This window comes from Haliotis rubra, unplaced genomic scaffold (assembly GCF_003918875.1).
Source record: "Haliotis rubra isolate DU_JTF1 unplaced genomic scaffold, ASM391887v1 Scf40, whole genome shotgun sequence".
In the NCBI taxonomy this organism is placed as follows: domain Eukaryota; kingdom Metazoa; phylum Mollusca; class Gastropoda; order Lepetellida; family Haliotidae; genus Haliotis; species Haliotis rubra.
The window spans coordinates 2,508,225-2,525,374 of record NW_025767080.1 but is presented as its reverse complement, the minus strand read 5'-3'; positions in this window follow the sequence as shown (position 1 = coordinate 2,525,374).

Genomic DNA, 17,150 nt, shown 5'->3' with positions numbered 1-17,150 from the left:
ATGCTAATAACTCCTTAAATGGTACACTTTATAAAATATATATATCACAGAAACATTTTGGTTTTACACTATATGAACAGAAATATATTCAAGAAAATCATGTTGTATTTGGTTCATGACGTGCCTGAAGTCATTTTGAAAATTTGAAATATAATAAGTTATGCAGAATAATTGCCATGGATGGGCTGCTGATGTGTGTTTGTCAAAGGTAACGCATTTAATCCTGATGTAACGGGATATTACGAGACTTGAACCAGAGAGGATGCTGATACAGAAGTCATCAATTGGCTATAAAAGTAACTTTCTCTATCTCCGAACCCCAGCGAACACGACATGTATCACATTTGAAAAGTGAAAATGGGAAAATAAACTTCAACGTTCCCGCTCTTCGTATTTAACCAGTTTTAAAATCCCAGGTCTTTCGCTTCGGGATTAGAATTAAATATCCCCTGTATCCGATTTTATGTCAATATTAACGCATTTAATTTACCCACCGTGGACATATTGATGTCACTCAAGCGACAATAGACGTGACACACCAAAGGCATTGTCATCGGGCCGGGTATATGACGTCATCACAGCGCAGATAACCCCGGGCTCGTGTGGAGAGGAGTCATTAGTGACACGTGACTTGGAAATATCGCGAGGTTACGCGTGATTATCTAACTCGGAGTTCGCGGGCACAGGCAACTTCTCCGCAAGGCGACTGGTGTCGCAGCCTTTGGAGAAAGTAATGGAATACTTTAAATCTTTTATAACAAAACGACACTGGCGTTGTGTTTAAAGTAAAATGAGTTCGTAGTTTCAAAATACCTTTTTGCAAATCGATATAATATTTGACCCAGATTGATCTAATTGCATAGTTAAGGTAGGGAGGGAACATGTTTGGTTTAAAATGCCATCCACCCTAAGGTTATTGATATGAATTAATATTCTCAAGGGGTTACGGTTCGGATCTGCTCCGAGTGCAAGTGCATATTGCTATAGGCAGATCACCTTGTGGACAGACCTGAAGATAATATAATTGACCTGAAGACATGTTAAGTGTTTTCAGGGCATGTCGGTAGTCCCGAAGAACCATCAACACCCTCAGAAGATCAGGCAAGAACTTCCTACAACCTCCCCTCCTACATTCTCAGAATGTATGGACAATCTCTTGAAGATCAGCGAAGAACATCCTACAACCTCCCCTCCTACATTCTCAGAATGTATGGGCAATCTCTTGAAGATCAGCCAAGAACATGATACAACCTCCCCTCTTAGATTCTCAGAAGGTATGGACAAGTCCTGAAGATCAGCCAAGAACATCCTACAACCTCCCCTCCTACATTCTTAGAATGTATGGACAAGTATTGAAGATCAGCCAAGAACATGCTACAACCTCCCATCCTACATTCTTAGAATGTATGGACAAGTCCTGAAGATCAGCGAAGAACATCCCACAACCTCCCCTCCTACATTCTTAGAATGTATGGACAAGTATTGAAGATCACCCAATAACATCCCACAACCTCCCCTCCTACATTCTTAGAATGTATGGACAAATGTTGAAGATCAGCCAAGAACATGATACAACCTCCCCTCTTGGATTATCAGAAGGTTTGGACAAGTCCTGAAGATCAGCCAAGAACATCCTACAACCTTCCCTCCTACATTCTCAGAATGTATGGACAAGTCTTGAAGATCAGTCAAGAACATGCTATAACCTCCCATCCTACATTCTCAGAATATATGGACAAGTCTTGAAGATCAGCCAATAGCATGCTACAACCTCCCATCCTACATTCTTAGAATGTATGGACAAGTCTTGAAGATCAGCCAAGAACATGCTACAGCCTTCCCTCCTACATTATCAGAATGTATGGACAATCTCTTGAAGATCAGGCAAGAACATCCTACAACCTCCCCTCCTACATTCTCAGAATGTATGGACAAGTCTTGAAGATCAGCCAAGAACATCCTACAACCTCCCCTCCTACATTCTCAGAATGTATGGACAAGTCCCGAAGATCAGCCAAGAACATCCTACAACCTTCCCTCCTACATTATCAGAATGTATGGACAATCTCTTGAAGATCAGCGAAGAACATCCTACAACCTCCCCTCCTACATTATCAGAATGTATGGACAATCTCTTGAAGATCAGCCAAGAACATCCTACAACCTCCCCTCCCTTCTAATAATTCAACAATTACCGAAGATCAACCAAGATCTACGGAATGAATGGGCAGGTTTAAAGACCAGTCCAGGGCTACAGGTCGAATGGACTTTCTCGATGATAAGTGAAAGAGCAGTCGAGGCCTGCCAAAAGACTATCTGATTTGTTTGTTTGTTGTTTAACGGCGCACCCAACTGCACGAACAGCTGGAAATCCAAATCTTTCCCTTTAAACTAACCTTGGCGTCCTATGCCAACAGACAAACCACCCTTTCCTCATCCGTGCACCATGTTTCCAGGGTGGTCTTCTGGTAGGTGTGGTCGCCCTCAATGTGTTCGATTCCTCATGATCCCCTGGTGTCCCAAATCCTGATTAAAAACATATCAGATTGCGGATACCAAAGGAATCCTCTAAACTCGAATAGTACCTGCTACTATTCACACACCTACGACTGCTACTACTCCTACTGCAACAACTGCTATAGAGACCCGCGAAGATCTGGGTTTGAATTGATCTTCAGTAGCCCACGCTTGTCGTAAGAGGCGACTAACGGGATCGGGTGGTCTGTCTCGCTGACTTGGTAGGCACATGTCATCGTATTCCAATTGCGTAGATCAATGCCCATAACTGGATTCTCTGATCCAGACTCGATTATTTACAGACCGCCGCCACATAGCTAGAATATTGCTGAGTGCGGCGAAAACTAAAGTCACTCACTCACTAAAAATATAACACCTTGACTGGGCCCTGGTCACCTAAACATATACCACCCATCAAAAGTTTAGACTCACTAGTGTAAATGTAGCCACTTACTTCAGTCAACTGTTCGCCATATAGCTGGAATATAACCGAGTGTCCGTCAGCTTGAGTGAGTGAGTGAGTGAGTGGGTGAGAAGTGATTTTTTACAGGTTACAGGTATCACAATTTGAAAAATAGAAAAGGTGAAAATATGGTTAAAATACTAATGTGATATAAACGATGGTTAAAATGGTTTAAACACCACAGCGACATCCTGGTTAGGTTTAAGGTATCATTGCCATGTGTATAATCGTGAAGTGGCCGAAATAACGGTAAATTAATAAAACAATGATCACTCACCAAGTAATGGACCAGCACAATCACCCATTAATTTCGTTCAGCTATGTGGTCCATTGTCCAAAGGGTCTAGATTAAATAGGATTTGTCTGCAAAGGTGTTTCACAATAACGATGGAGCCTTTCCTCGCCACAGTTGCTGGTGCACTTGATTAATTTCCTAAGTTTCAGTAAAGAGAAAAGTTTGCAGACTTTTTTTTCACTCACCGTCATATGTAAGACTGCAATGTATAGAGAGATATAGCGTGTTGTTCCTCGTTAAATACACACCGGTCTATTTAGCAAAACGATTCAAAATGAAAAAGTTGTACTTTTTCATGCGAGTGAGTGGAAACTGGGAAGACATTATTTTTCTTAATCCGATCGTGTAATAATTTCATTAAATTATCCAATCAAACACGAGTAACTGGATATGACCAAGCTAACACTTTGCATCACAGACAACACTGGAGAACTCGCAACAGGAAATCACGTTTAGATAATTTCAATACTTAATGACAAATATTGCCTTTTTACGCATTAACTGTTGTAACGTTTCATCAAATATTCCATAAATGCATTAATCTTTAGCAACTGAGAAGACTCGTGTTCACTTAGCCGACAGCCAAAGAAAACTCTGCCCGTGACAATGAACTATAAATGGATGTTATTAGAACATGCGCTTTATGAAAATTAATATTTTTTTATTTTTGGGGGATGGTAGTGGGGGAAATAAGTAATAATCGTGTTCGTTGTTCAAACGACCTCGTGTTTAAATGTAAAAACAAACAATCACATTACGATAAAGGATAAAGGTACCACTGATGAGGGTCCTCCTCAGATATTTGTTTTTGACGTCACGATCAATCTATTCTGGTTCACGATTTTACTGTTTTCTATCATTGTTAACAGGGTACCCTATGGTAACCGTTTTTAAGCAATGCCACGGGAATATTCCTCCGTGTGCTCATTCTTTGATTTTAATGCATGTTTCAGTGTTGTTTTCTGGTGAACAATTCACTTGCCTTTGCATGTGTTTGGGACGAGTGCCTCTAGTGGGGCAAAAATGCTCTCATCTTTCCGGGAACACTTGAAATTACCATTATTTGATGGTAATTCATTAACATGCGCCTGCTCTGCTTTAAGCATAAATTTCCAATAAATATGGCAAAGTACTCGCCACAAACTTCATTGGTAGTACATTATTCATAGACAGCAAATAAATAGCAAGCACACCTGAAGGCATCAAATTACCGGGCAGTACACTAAAAGGCAGCACAACCAAGGACAATACAGCTCAACACTATGTTGCACAGTACTGAGTAACACTGTGTTGCACATATACCTACAGTACTAGCCAACATGTACCTGGGTTTGATTATTGGGTAGTTCACTCGGTGTCACAATACTAGGGAGCACATGACTCGGTGTCACACTACTGGGTGGGACGATACTCTGTGTAACACTAATAGGTGGGGCATTACTCGGTATCACAATACAGGGTGGGGCACCATTAAGTGGGACATTACTCTGTGTAGCAATACTAGCTGGGACACCATTAAGTGGGACATTACTCTGTGTAACACTTCAAGGTGGGACACCATTAAGTGGGACATTACTCTGTGTAACACTACTAGGTGGGACACCACTAAGTGGGACATTACTCTGTGTCACAATACTAGGTGGGACACCACTAAGTGGGACATTACTCTGTGTAACACTTCTAGGTGGGACACCACTAAGTGGGACATTACTCTGTGTAGCACTTCCAGGTGGGACACCACTAAGTGGAACATTACTCTGTGTAGCACTTAGCGGTGGGACACCACTAAGTGGGACATTACTCTGTGTAACACTTCTAGGTGGGACACCAATAAGTGGGACATTACTATGTGTAGCACTACTAGATGGGACACCACTAAGTGGGACATTACTCTGTGTAACACTACTAGATGGGACACCACTAAGTGGGACATTACTCTGTGTAACACTACTAGGTGGGACACCACTAAGTGGGACATTACTCTGTGTCACACTACTAGGTGGGACACCACTAAGTGGGACATTACTCTGTGTCACAATACTAGGTGGGACACCACTAAGTGGGACATTACTCTGTGTCACAATACTAGGTGGGACACCGTTAAGTGGGACATTACTCTGTGTAACACTACTAGGTGGGACACCACTAAGTGGGACATTACTCAGTGTCACAATACTAGGTGGGACACCACTAAGTGGGACATTACTCTGTGTAACAATACTAGGTGGGACGGGACGTTACTCTGTGTAGCACTACTAGGTGGGACACTACTAGGAGGGACATTACTCTGTGTAGCACTACTAGGTGGGACACCACTAAGTGGGACATTACTCTGTGTCACAATACTAGGTGGGACACCACTAAGTGGGACATTACTCTGTGTCACACTACTAGGTGGGACACCACTAAGTGGAACATTACTCTGTGTAACACTACTAGGTGGGACACCACTAAGTGGGACAATACTCTGTGTCACAATACTAGGTGGGACACCGCTAAGTGGGACATTACTCTGTCTAACACTACTAGGTGGGACACCACTAAGTGGGACATTTCTCTGTGTCACAATACTAGGTGGGACACCACTAAGTGGGACATTACTCTGTGTCACACTACTAGGTGGGACACCACTAAGTGGAACATTACTCTGTGTATCACTACTAGGTGGGACACCACTAAGTGGGACAATACTCTGTGTCACAATACTAGGTGGGACACCGCTAAGTGGGACATTACTCTGTGTAACACTACTAGGTGGGACACCACTAAGTAGGACATTACTCTGTGTAACACTTCTAGGTGGGACACCACTAAGTCGGACAGTACTATGTGTAGCACTACTAGATGGGACACCACTAAGTGGGACATTACTCTGTGTCACACTACTAAGTGGGACACCACTAGGTGGGACATTACTCTGTATAACACTACTAGGTGGGACACCACTAAGTGGGACATTACTCTGTGTAACACTACTAGGTGGGACACCACTAAGTGGGACATTACTCTATGTAACATTACTAGGTGGGACACCACTAAGTGGGACATTACTCTGTGTCACACTACTAGGTGGGGCATTACTCTGTGTCACACTACTAGGTGGGACACCAGTAAATGGGAATGCGGGTGTCATATTTCTGGGGACTTATTACTGAGTAACTGACTGACTGACGGAGTTTGGTTTTACGCCGCTTTTTGCAATATTCCAGCAACATCACGGCGGGGAACACCAGAAATGGGCTTCACACATTGTACCCATGTGGGGATTCGAACCCGGATCTTCGGCGTGACGAGCCAACGCTTTAACCACTAGGCTACCCCATCGCCCCTCTGAGTAACACATTAATGAGTTCCACATTACTGGGTAACACATTGTTGAGTTCCACATTACTGGGTAACACATTAGTGAGTTCCACACTACTGGGTAACATATTAGTGAGTTCCACATTACTGGGTAACACATTAGTGAGTTCCACAATTCTGGGTATCACATTAGTGAGTTCCACAATACTGGGTATCACATTACCGGGTGTCATATTTCTGGGGCCTTATTACTGGGTAACACATTAGTGAGTTCCACAATACTGGGTATCACATTACCGAGTGTCATATTTCTGGGGCCTTATTACTGGGTAACACATTAGTGAGTTTCACATTACTGGGTATCACATTAGTGAGTTCCACAATACTGGGTATCACATTAGTGAGTTCCACAATACTGGGTATCACATTAGTGAGTTCCACATTACTGGGTAACACATTAGTGAGTTCCACAATACTGGGTATCACATTACCGGGTGTCATATTTCTGGGGCCTTATTACTGGGTAACACATTAGTGAGCTCCACAATACTGGGTATCACATAACCGGGTGTCATATTTCTGGGGCCTTATTACTGGGTAACACATTAGTGAGTTCCACATTACTGGGTATCACATTAGTGAGTTCCACAATACTGGGTATCACACTGGGTATCACATTACCGGGTGTCATATTTAAATCTTATTAGTGAGTTCAGAATTACTGGGTATCACATTAGTGAGTTCCACATTACTGGGTAACACATTAGTGAGTTCCACATTACTGGGTATCACATTACCGGGTGTCATATTTCTGGGGCCTTATTACTGGGTAACACATTAGTGAGTTCCACATTACTGGGTATCACATTACCGGGTGTCATATTTCTGGGGACATATTACTGGGTGTCAGACATTAGTGAGTTCCACATTACTGGGTAACACGAGTTCCACAATACTTGGTATCATATTTCTGGGGCCTTATTACTGGGTAACACATTAGTGAGTCATTCATTACTGGGTAACACATTAGTGAGCTCCACACTGGGTATCACACATTACCGGGTGTCATATTTCTGGGGCCTTATTACTGGGTAACACATTAGTGAGTTCCACATTACTGGGTATCACATTAGTGAGTTCCACAATACTGGGTATCACATTAGTGAGTTCCAGAAAAATTGAGTATCACATTAGTGAGTTCCACATTACTGGGTAACACATTAGTGAGTTCCACAATACTGGGTATCACATTACCGGGTGTCATATTTCTGGGGCCTTATTACTGGGTAACACATTTGTGAGCTCCACAATACTGGGTATCACATTACCGGGTGTCATATTTCTGGGACCTTATTACTGGGTAACACATTAGTGAGTTCCACAATACTGGGTATCACATTACCGGGTGTCATATTTCTTGGACCTTTTTAATGGGTAACACATTTGTGAACTCCACAATACTGGGTATCACATTACCGAGTGTCATATTTCTGGGGCCTTATTACTGGGTAACACATTAGTGAGTTCCACAATACTGGGTATCACATTACCGAGTGTCATATTTCTGGGGCCTTATTACTGGGTAACACATTAGTGAGTTCCACATTACTGGGTCTCACATTAGTGAGTTCCACATTACTGGGTATCACATTAGTGAGATCCACGTTACTGGGTAACACATTAGTGAGTTCCACATTACTGGGTAACACATTCGTGATTTCCATAATACTGGGTATCACATTACCGGGTGTCATATTTCTGGGGCCTTATTACTGGGTAACACATTTGTTAGCTCCACAATACTGGGTATCACATTACCGGGTGTCATATTTCTGGGGCCTTATTACAGGTTAACACATTAGTGAGTTCCACATTACTGGGTATCACATTACCGAGTGTCATATTTCTGGCGCCACACTGCTGGGTATCACATTACTGAATGTCAAATTACTGGGTATCACAATACTGAATGTCAAATTACTGGGTATCACATTACCGGGTGTCATATTTCTGGGGCCACACTGCTGGTTATCACATTTTGAGAGTCACACAACTGGGTATCACATACCTTAATGTCAAATTACTGGGTGTCTACATTACTGGGTATCACATCACCGGGCGTCATATTTCTGGGGCCAAATTACTGTGTATCACATTACCGAGTATGGCATTACTGGTTATATAACATTACTGAACGTCACATTACTGGGTATCACAAGACTGAGTGTCACGTTACTGGGTATCACAAGACTGAGTGTCACATTCTGGGTATCACATTACCGAGTATCGCATTACTGGTTATATAACATTACTGAACGTCACATTACTGGGTATCACAAGACTGAGTGTCACATTACTGGATATCACAAGACTGAGTGTCACATTCCTGAGTATCACATTAACGAGCGTCGCATTACTGGGTATCGCAAGACTGAGTGTCACATTACTGGGTATCACAAAACTCAGTGTCACATTACTGGATATCACAAGAATAAGCGTCACATTCTGGGTATCACATTACCGAGTGTTGCATTACTGGGTATCTCAAGACTGAGTGTCACATTACTGGGTATCACAAGACTAAGCGTCACATTCTGGGTATCACATTACCGAGTGTTGCATTACTGGATATCACAAGACTAAGCTTCACATTCTGGGTATCACATTACCGGGTGTTGCATTACTTGTTATCTCATTACTGAATGTCAAATTATTGGGAATCACATTACTGTGTGTCACATAACTGGGTATCACATCAGTGGTCGTTGAATAACTGAGTATAAACTTACTGTGTGTCATATTACTGGGTATCACATCACTTGGTATCACATTATACATATTGGAGTGCTTGGTACTTGGTACCTGGGGCCAAATTACTGTGTATCACATTACCGAATATGGCATTACTGGTTATATAACATTACTGAACGTCACATTACTGGGTATCACAAGACTGAGTGTCACGTTACTGGGTATCACAAGACTGAATGTCACATTCTGGGTATCACATTACCGAGTATCGCATTACTGGTTATATCACATTACTGAACGTCACATTACTGGGTATCACAAGACTGAGTGTCACGTTACTGGGTATCACAAGACTGAGTGTCACATTCTGGGTATCACATTACCGAGTATCGCATTACTGGTTATATAACATTACTGAACGTCACATTACTGGGTATCACAAGACTAAGTGTCACATTACTGGATATCACAAGACTAAGTGTCACATTACTGGGTATCACAAGACTAAGTGTCACATTACTGGATATCACAAGACTAAGTGTCACATTACTGGGTATCACAAAACTGAGTGTCACATTGCTGGATATCACAAGACTGAGTGTCACATTCCTGGGTATCACATTACCGAGCGTCGCATTACTGGGTATCGCAAGACTGAGTGTCACATTACTGGGTATCACAAAACTCAGTGTCACATTACTGGGTATCACAAGACTAAGCGTCACTTTCTGGGTATCACATTACCGAGTGTTGCATTACTGGGTATCACAAGACTAAGCGTCACATTCTGGGTATCACATTACCGAGTGTTGCATTACTTGTTATCTCATTACTGAATGTCAAATTACTGGGAATCACATTACTGTGTGTCACATAACTGGGTATCACATCAGTGGTCGTTGAATAACTGAGTATAAACTTACTGTGTGTCATATTACTGGGTATCACATCACTTGGTATCACATTACACATGGTGGAGTACTTGGTAGTTCATCACTTGGTAACAAGTGAATTGTTGGCACAAAACTAGGTAACTAATAAATGTGGCGTAGACTGTCTAGACAGACAAAACCAGTCAAAGGCCGAAGCTCCGGGACTCCCCTTAATGTGACATAACACAGTCTTACGTTACAGCCATAATTAAAAAAGATGAAGAAACTTCAAATCCAGATGGGGCATAATATTTCTGAAATATAATTTAAATCTAATTATAATTAAATCCTGGACGTGCCGCTCGTTTCAGTTACGAGATTTGAAACACAAGCCAGGCCAAAAACAAAATCGGAGTAGAATCTTCTGAACCCCAAAACATCGATATTTAAACAAAGACTTTAAGCTGACATCGGTATTCCAGGGTGCGAATCTCAAACACAAGACCAGGCTTTGTTAGCTAAGTCAATACAATATTAATACAGGACAATACCTTCAAGTAAAGCATACAAGCGTCTTCAAGGTTTGGACATTTGGGTCCCTTTGAAACGCTAGTAGCCCAGCCCTATCTGTAAGCAAGAACGCGTGGCTATGGGATAGTAATTGGCACGTGCGCTCCCGGGTAGTTGAGGACAATACCCGGTCGGGTACGGCACGCGACAGAAAGGGGGAAGGGTAATGGTGTGTTGGCAGGGAGGGGGTCGTGCAGGTGCCCTCTCAGCTCCCATAGCGGCGTCTCTGCAAATTTCGTGCCGGGATTTCTGTTTGTAATTGGATTAAATTGCAATGCATATTATGATCTGAGTTAAAGTATGCTTAATTGTTTAACTCTTGGGTGGGGATGGGATTCAGCTGAGGTGTGTTTGTTTAATCCTTGTGTTTCATCAAATGCCACGCAGTGTCTGCGAAATCCTTTGCAACTGTTTTATTGAGACTGATTCTAAAATCAAATATATTTGATCAAATATGGAAAAGGCTGTAGACAAAAATATATTTATGAAATGATTCCTTTAAAATTGTCTACGAATTCCCAGAAAATGTTCATTCACATTACAAATGTCATTGTCCATATTATAAAAGTTTATTTAATCAACATTTGGCTAAAAGTATTATTTCTTTCTACAAAGTGGATTTCTGTTGAATGTTTCATTGTGCACAGATAACGGCCCTACAGTAGAGTCTTATATCCAAACCCTAATGTATACGTATCTAAACTGTGCTAGCCGTGGAGCAGGACATGCTCAACCTTTTCGCGAATACCTGGTGGCATCGCTGATCAGTTATCCATTCACATAATTTTCACCATTAATTTGCATGTCACGCCCAGTGCAACTGTATCACCAAACAATACAGACTGATTATTCTTTGGCACTGGTGTCTCACAATCTCTTTTCGTTTTTATTCAAATGATATTTTACATGATTACCCTTACATGCTTACCCGAACACCTGGTGCCATCGCCGATTTTCAGCGATCTATTCAAATCATTTTCACAGCTATTTTCTCCATTATACCAAAGAGAATTTGTTTCCTAGGGATAGCCAAGACCGGGTATTCCTTTACACTAACGTTCTATATTAATATGATACTGGTGTCATATAAAGGCAAGAATTTTATGGATGTCAACTTATGAGAAGTTGACATAAATAAAAGTGTTGCCTTTATGAGAATGACGTCTAAATGCCCTTCAAAGACTCTGGTGCCATATAGCAAGGCAGGTATAATTTCTTTAAGACATGGTCAAAACGTCAGTATAGTCGCTATACGAATGGCAGAATATGGAAATGATTACAAAGTAACACTTCATATATACTCGTGTGAAGCCAGCAGATCAGGTAATGGAAATATCTTAATACACCCCCAGCAAACACAAATATTGAGTCTCATATTTCACCTGATTTCTCGCCACATTAACACATACCACCATCTGTAGCTTCCTTGTTCTGTTATAAAGCACCCTTTGATATAGAGATTTATAACAAGTCCAGTAATAACATGTTTTACGTACAAAGGCCACGTGACAAAGCTCCACGACAGCGCGATGCGAAATCTGATAGCACTGGACAGGTGTCCACTCCATTGATTTCCCCCCGAGATGTGATTTTACTAATTGTCTCAATGCAGATCGTGCTTGGTAGTGTATAGTTACATGTTTATACACAATGGGTAAGGCCGATGGGTTCTCTAGACGAGGTTAATTCCGCTATAATTATTATCTTTAAGTCAGTATAGCACAGTGCGATGCTTTCCCCCAAGAGATCGCCAGACTCTAAGGGTTGAAAGTAATTAATAGCGCACTCGGGGATGTCAATAGCTTGTCGGTTCACCTTGTGTTGATTGACGGGTTTGTTCTTAAGATTAATGATACAAGCTATCAAATTACCTACCCGAGGCTTGTTTATTTTCCTTATATTAACGTTATTTGTTAAATATCGACCGCATAGCATGAAGGAAATCATAATTACCCATGGGATGCTTTGGTGATGTAATTTAGGAATTATTTAATGGTCTTAGAAGGAATTTTGTTTCTCTAAATAGGAAAATATTTTTTTCCAGCATGAAACAACACGATGTTCCTGTGGCGATAATAGGATACTTTCTAGTGAAAGGGTAAAAAATGTAGAAATAAACACAAATCTAACTCGATGATATATCACATTTTTGTGAGTTGTATTTCACATAAAGCTGCAAACAATCACTGGGTTGTCTGGTCGTAAAACGACAACGGCAATCAACCAATCAATTAATTATCAATCACCAGTGAAATCTGTTGGAGATAATCGGAAATACATCGAGTGACTGGATGTAAGTGACCATTCCTAAAATGTCCACACGGTGCGGAATAACGAGGTTTCATTGTATACACATTCATAACACTATTCGTCCAGAGATTATTTGCGGACAGGTTGCAGTTAATGTCTAAACGGAAAGATTTCAGATTTTTATAAATTACTGGATGCACTCAGTCACCTTATAAATTGGTTGAAAATATGTATGTGACAAACTGACTGATTCCATGAGTAGGAAAACATGACAATTAAACAGTTTTTATATTACATCATAGAATGTCCGGTTTCTGAAGGAGGTCAACCAAAACCGATGCAGGTCATAGATGTTTGCTTAAACAATCGAAATATAATTATATGTCACGATGTATAATTTTTGTATATTTACAGACATGACTTTAATGTGCTATACTTGTTCAGGGCTAGAGTTCATAACAGCATACATTGAGCATGATTTCTAATCAACAAAACCCGCGGTCATGGTGACCATCGGAATATCCGGAATTCGTTTGGCTTTCCGCCATTGGCTTTGCGCTGTTAATAAATGGTTTTTAAGAACTATTTTAAATTCCAATGGTAAAATAATTGTACAAAAAATAGTTATATATTGAAAAACCATTAAAGATTACCTAGCATTTCTATACAGGGTTCCAATACGGTATGGCAATTTCAACCAACAGCCCGATATGTAATCACACACAAATGTTTTGCCTCGCTTTAACAAATAAATCAATACGCTGGCAAACACCCTCGTTCTATCGAAAAATTAGCCCGAAGCAGTGCAAGATTATTATGACATAAAAGTACAATTAATAACCCTCAGATACTGCTCAGTGGGAACAGGAATTGAGTTGAGCTCTTTGTCTATCGCAGTACACGTGGAGACATCATTTCAAGTCCCGGCGAGATCTCGTCACGTGACCCCCAGCTGCAGCCGCGAGACAAAGCTGGCTTGGATTCAACACGTAAAGCTCAGCATCACTGAAAGAGGGAAATGGTCAAAAGTGATAAAATCTCAACCCTAAATACAGACTGATCAATATTAGACGGAAAAGGCCGGGCATGCGGGTGGGGTTAATGGGTAGTGCCTGAGATGAGGGGGTAAAGGAGGAGGGGGAGGGGTAAAGTCGCTGTTATCAACATGACAGGGATGAATATTGGTAATTAGCTAATGAAGCATCACTTGACGAATATACTTCAAATTGGAGTTTCATGAAGAGCCCTATGTTCACTTTATTTTCATTCCTGAGTGCAACATATTTTAAATACTGCTCCTACTGTTATTAGAAAATAAATTTGGAAAATAGTTTTGTTCTTGATTACTAGTATCTGATTTGATATTACCTTATTCGTCTTAAAATAATGGACACAATTGAAGAAATTTCGATGGATGAAATCTGACAAGAATTCAAGGAAAGAAATACGATATATAACCTACCTGTCCATAATACGATGAATATATAGACGAGTCATTATACTGATGGATATAAAGCAAGCAGACCTGTAAACGCGCACGTGTGAAGATTTGCAGTGACGAAGTGATGGAATTCGGCAAGGAGATAGTTGTAAATGCTTTTAATTATTCTCATAATGTGATTTAACATGCCACGTGTAACTGGCATTTTTTCATTGCTTTTAGCAGAGTGTTTCTTAAATATTCGGGACAACAGTCAGTGGAAATTTGGTGCTTCTTTTGTAGCGAACTATAACTTCCTGTGCCGTACCCACAGTGAGCGGCACGACTTTCTCCACGGAGCGTGTGGTGTAGAACTAAAAAGAACTAAGTATCATGTTTCTACTTCATTTCGGCTTACAAAAGAGCGGCACTATGCACTTTCAATACAAATATCATGATATATTATTGTGTATTGATCATGTGGAGAAATAATGTTCGATATACAGTAGCATTGTACAAAGGCTACAAGACAACCCACTTAAAACATTCACCAGAACCCGTGCTACTTCACCGAGTGAGTGTAAACCACTTTTAGCAGTATTTCGGCAATATGGAAACCGGTCCTTTTGCTTGACGAGCGAACGCTTTAACCACTGGACTATTCCACCGCACCATCCGCTTCATTTAATATACTCTCCGAAAAAAGAAACGCATATAGGAATTTCAACTGTATTTTTATGTTTATTTTGAAACATCTTGTAGGCTTTATGAGTCAATGAAATATAGCGATATTGGACACTGGGAATGCAGGCTTATCCGTCTTTGGCATCAAATCGAGGAAAGTCAGTTTGAGTGTCACATGGAGACGTGTGGTGGCGCTGAAGTCAATACCTCGTGTGACCACCGTGGGCAACTGCACGGCATCGTCTCGGCATCGAACGAATAAGTCTCAGAATCTCGTGTTGCCCAATCGCAGCCCACTCTGCCTTTAGTGCCTGTGCGAGTTGCTGAAATTGCTATTTTCTTGATGCGTTTCTTTTTTGGGAGAGTATATTTTCGCTAATACGAAAGAGTTCGCTTTTAATCAAATGAATCGATGAAATTGATAAAAACACATTGTATATGTACTGTAGATCAGCGTTACCTGTAGATTTGATGGCTCCAAATACAACGTTTGAAAACTCACGCTACGCGTTTGATTTCAGTTCAGTTTGGAACAGTTAAATGTTAAGGTAACCTTGTTTCACACCCTAAATACGATGTACTAATTTTAAAACACTTACGTTGTAAGTTTCATAGGTTAAATAACTCTGACATTGTGAGTGAGTGAGTTTGGTGTTGGGTCTTGCACGCAAAACACGTGGAATACAAGACAATAGTTTATCTTTAGTGGAATATTTACAGATTTATTTTGAAGGGAAACTGATTTGTATGGATAGTCAACTTCTTTATTGCAATGAGTGCGACGTTTCGGTGTAGGTACTAACACCGTTATCAAGCAAGTGATACAACAACTGAAGCAAGGAGAATATATACATAACTGTATAGTGAGCTTATTTATTTTGGTTTATATCGAATTTTATTTTCATAAAGAAATAGATGGGGCACAAAACTGTCAAATACTGAAATACAGATATATGGATTTGCTGACGTACGCCGTATTGCTTTCAACCGTTTACCAGTTCCCCGATCTCAGAGTGAAAACGAGTTGACATTAGCGGAGTGAGTGTGTTCAGTACTGAACACTGTATTCGTCACTCCATGGGGTAATGATGGTTTGGAGCTAACAGATCAAGACCATTATCAGGGGGAACATAAGATGCGGCTTACGACCAACTACAACACCAGAATCCTTCATGAAGAGAGACAACTGACACTCTCTTTTCGGAGAGTATACAAACGGCCGAGTCGTTTAAAGCGCCGCGGAGCGGTGGGGTAGCCTAGTGGTTAAAGCGTTCGCACATCACGACGAAAGAACCGAGTTCGATTATTCACATGGGAACAATGTGTGAAGCCCATTTCTGGTGTCCCCCGCCATGACATTGCTGGAATATTGCTAAAAGTGGCGTAAAACCATACTCACTCACTCACTTATTCCCTCCCCCTAACTTAGCTGATGTAACTGTAGTTCTGTACAAGGCTACGTTAAACCCAGCCACCTTATCAACAACTAAACATGCATTTCTTGACTCACTGTTTACAGTTAGGTCACATCAGATCAAATTCATATTCAATAATGAACAGGGGTTGAATGATGCGACACAATCGGTTAAGACCTGTGTGACAAATGAAAACATCGCCCTAACTTGAGTTCAGTGACACTGAAGATTACAGCGTCGTTGTTATGCAACAGTGAAACATCTCTGAAGCCGTCACAAACCCTGACACTAATCCGATTCTACGGGGATTTAACGGGACCCGCTAAACACTGTGTACAAACCTGTACCAGTCTCTCATGCTATAACTCATGCTATAACTTTTAATGTTGATATCGTTCTTATTTCAAATGTTGATATTGCTATAACTTTTAATGTTGATATCGTTCTTATTTCAATGTTGGTATTGCTATAACTTCTAATGATGATATTGTTGTTATTTCAATGTTGGTATTGTTACTTCTAATGTAATCTTTTAAGGCAGGTTTTATTTCATATTTGGTTGACCACGCTTTTACAAAGGTGAGGTGAGGTGAGGTGAGGTGAGGTGAAA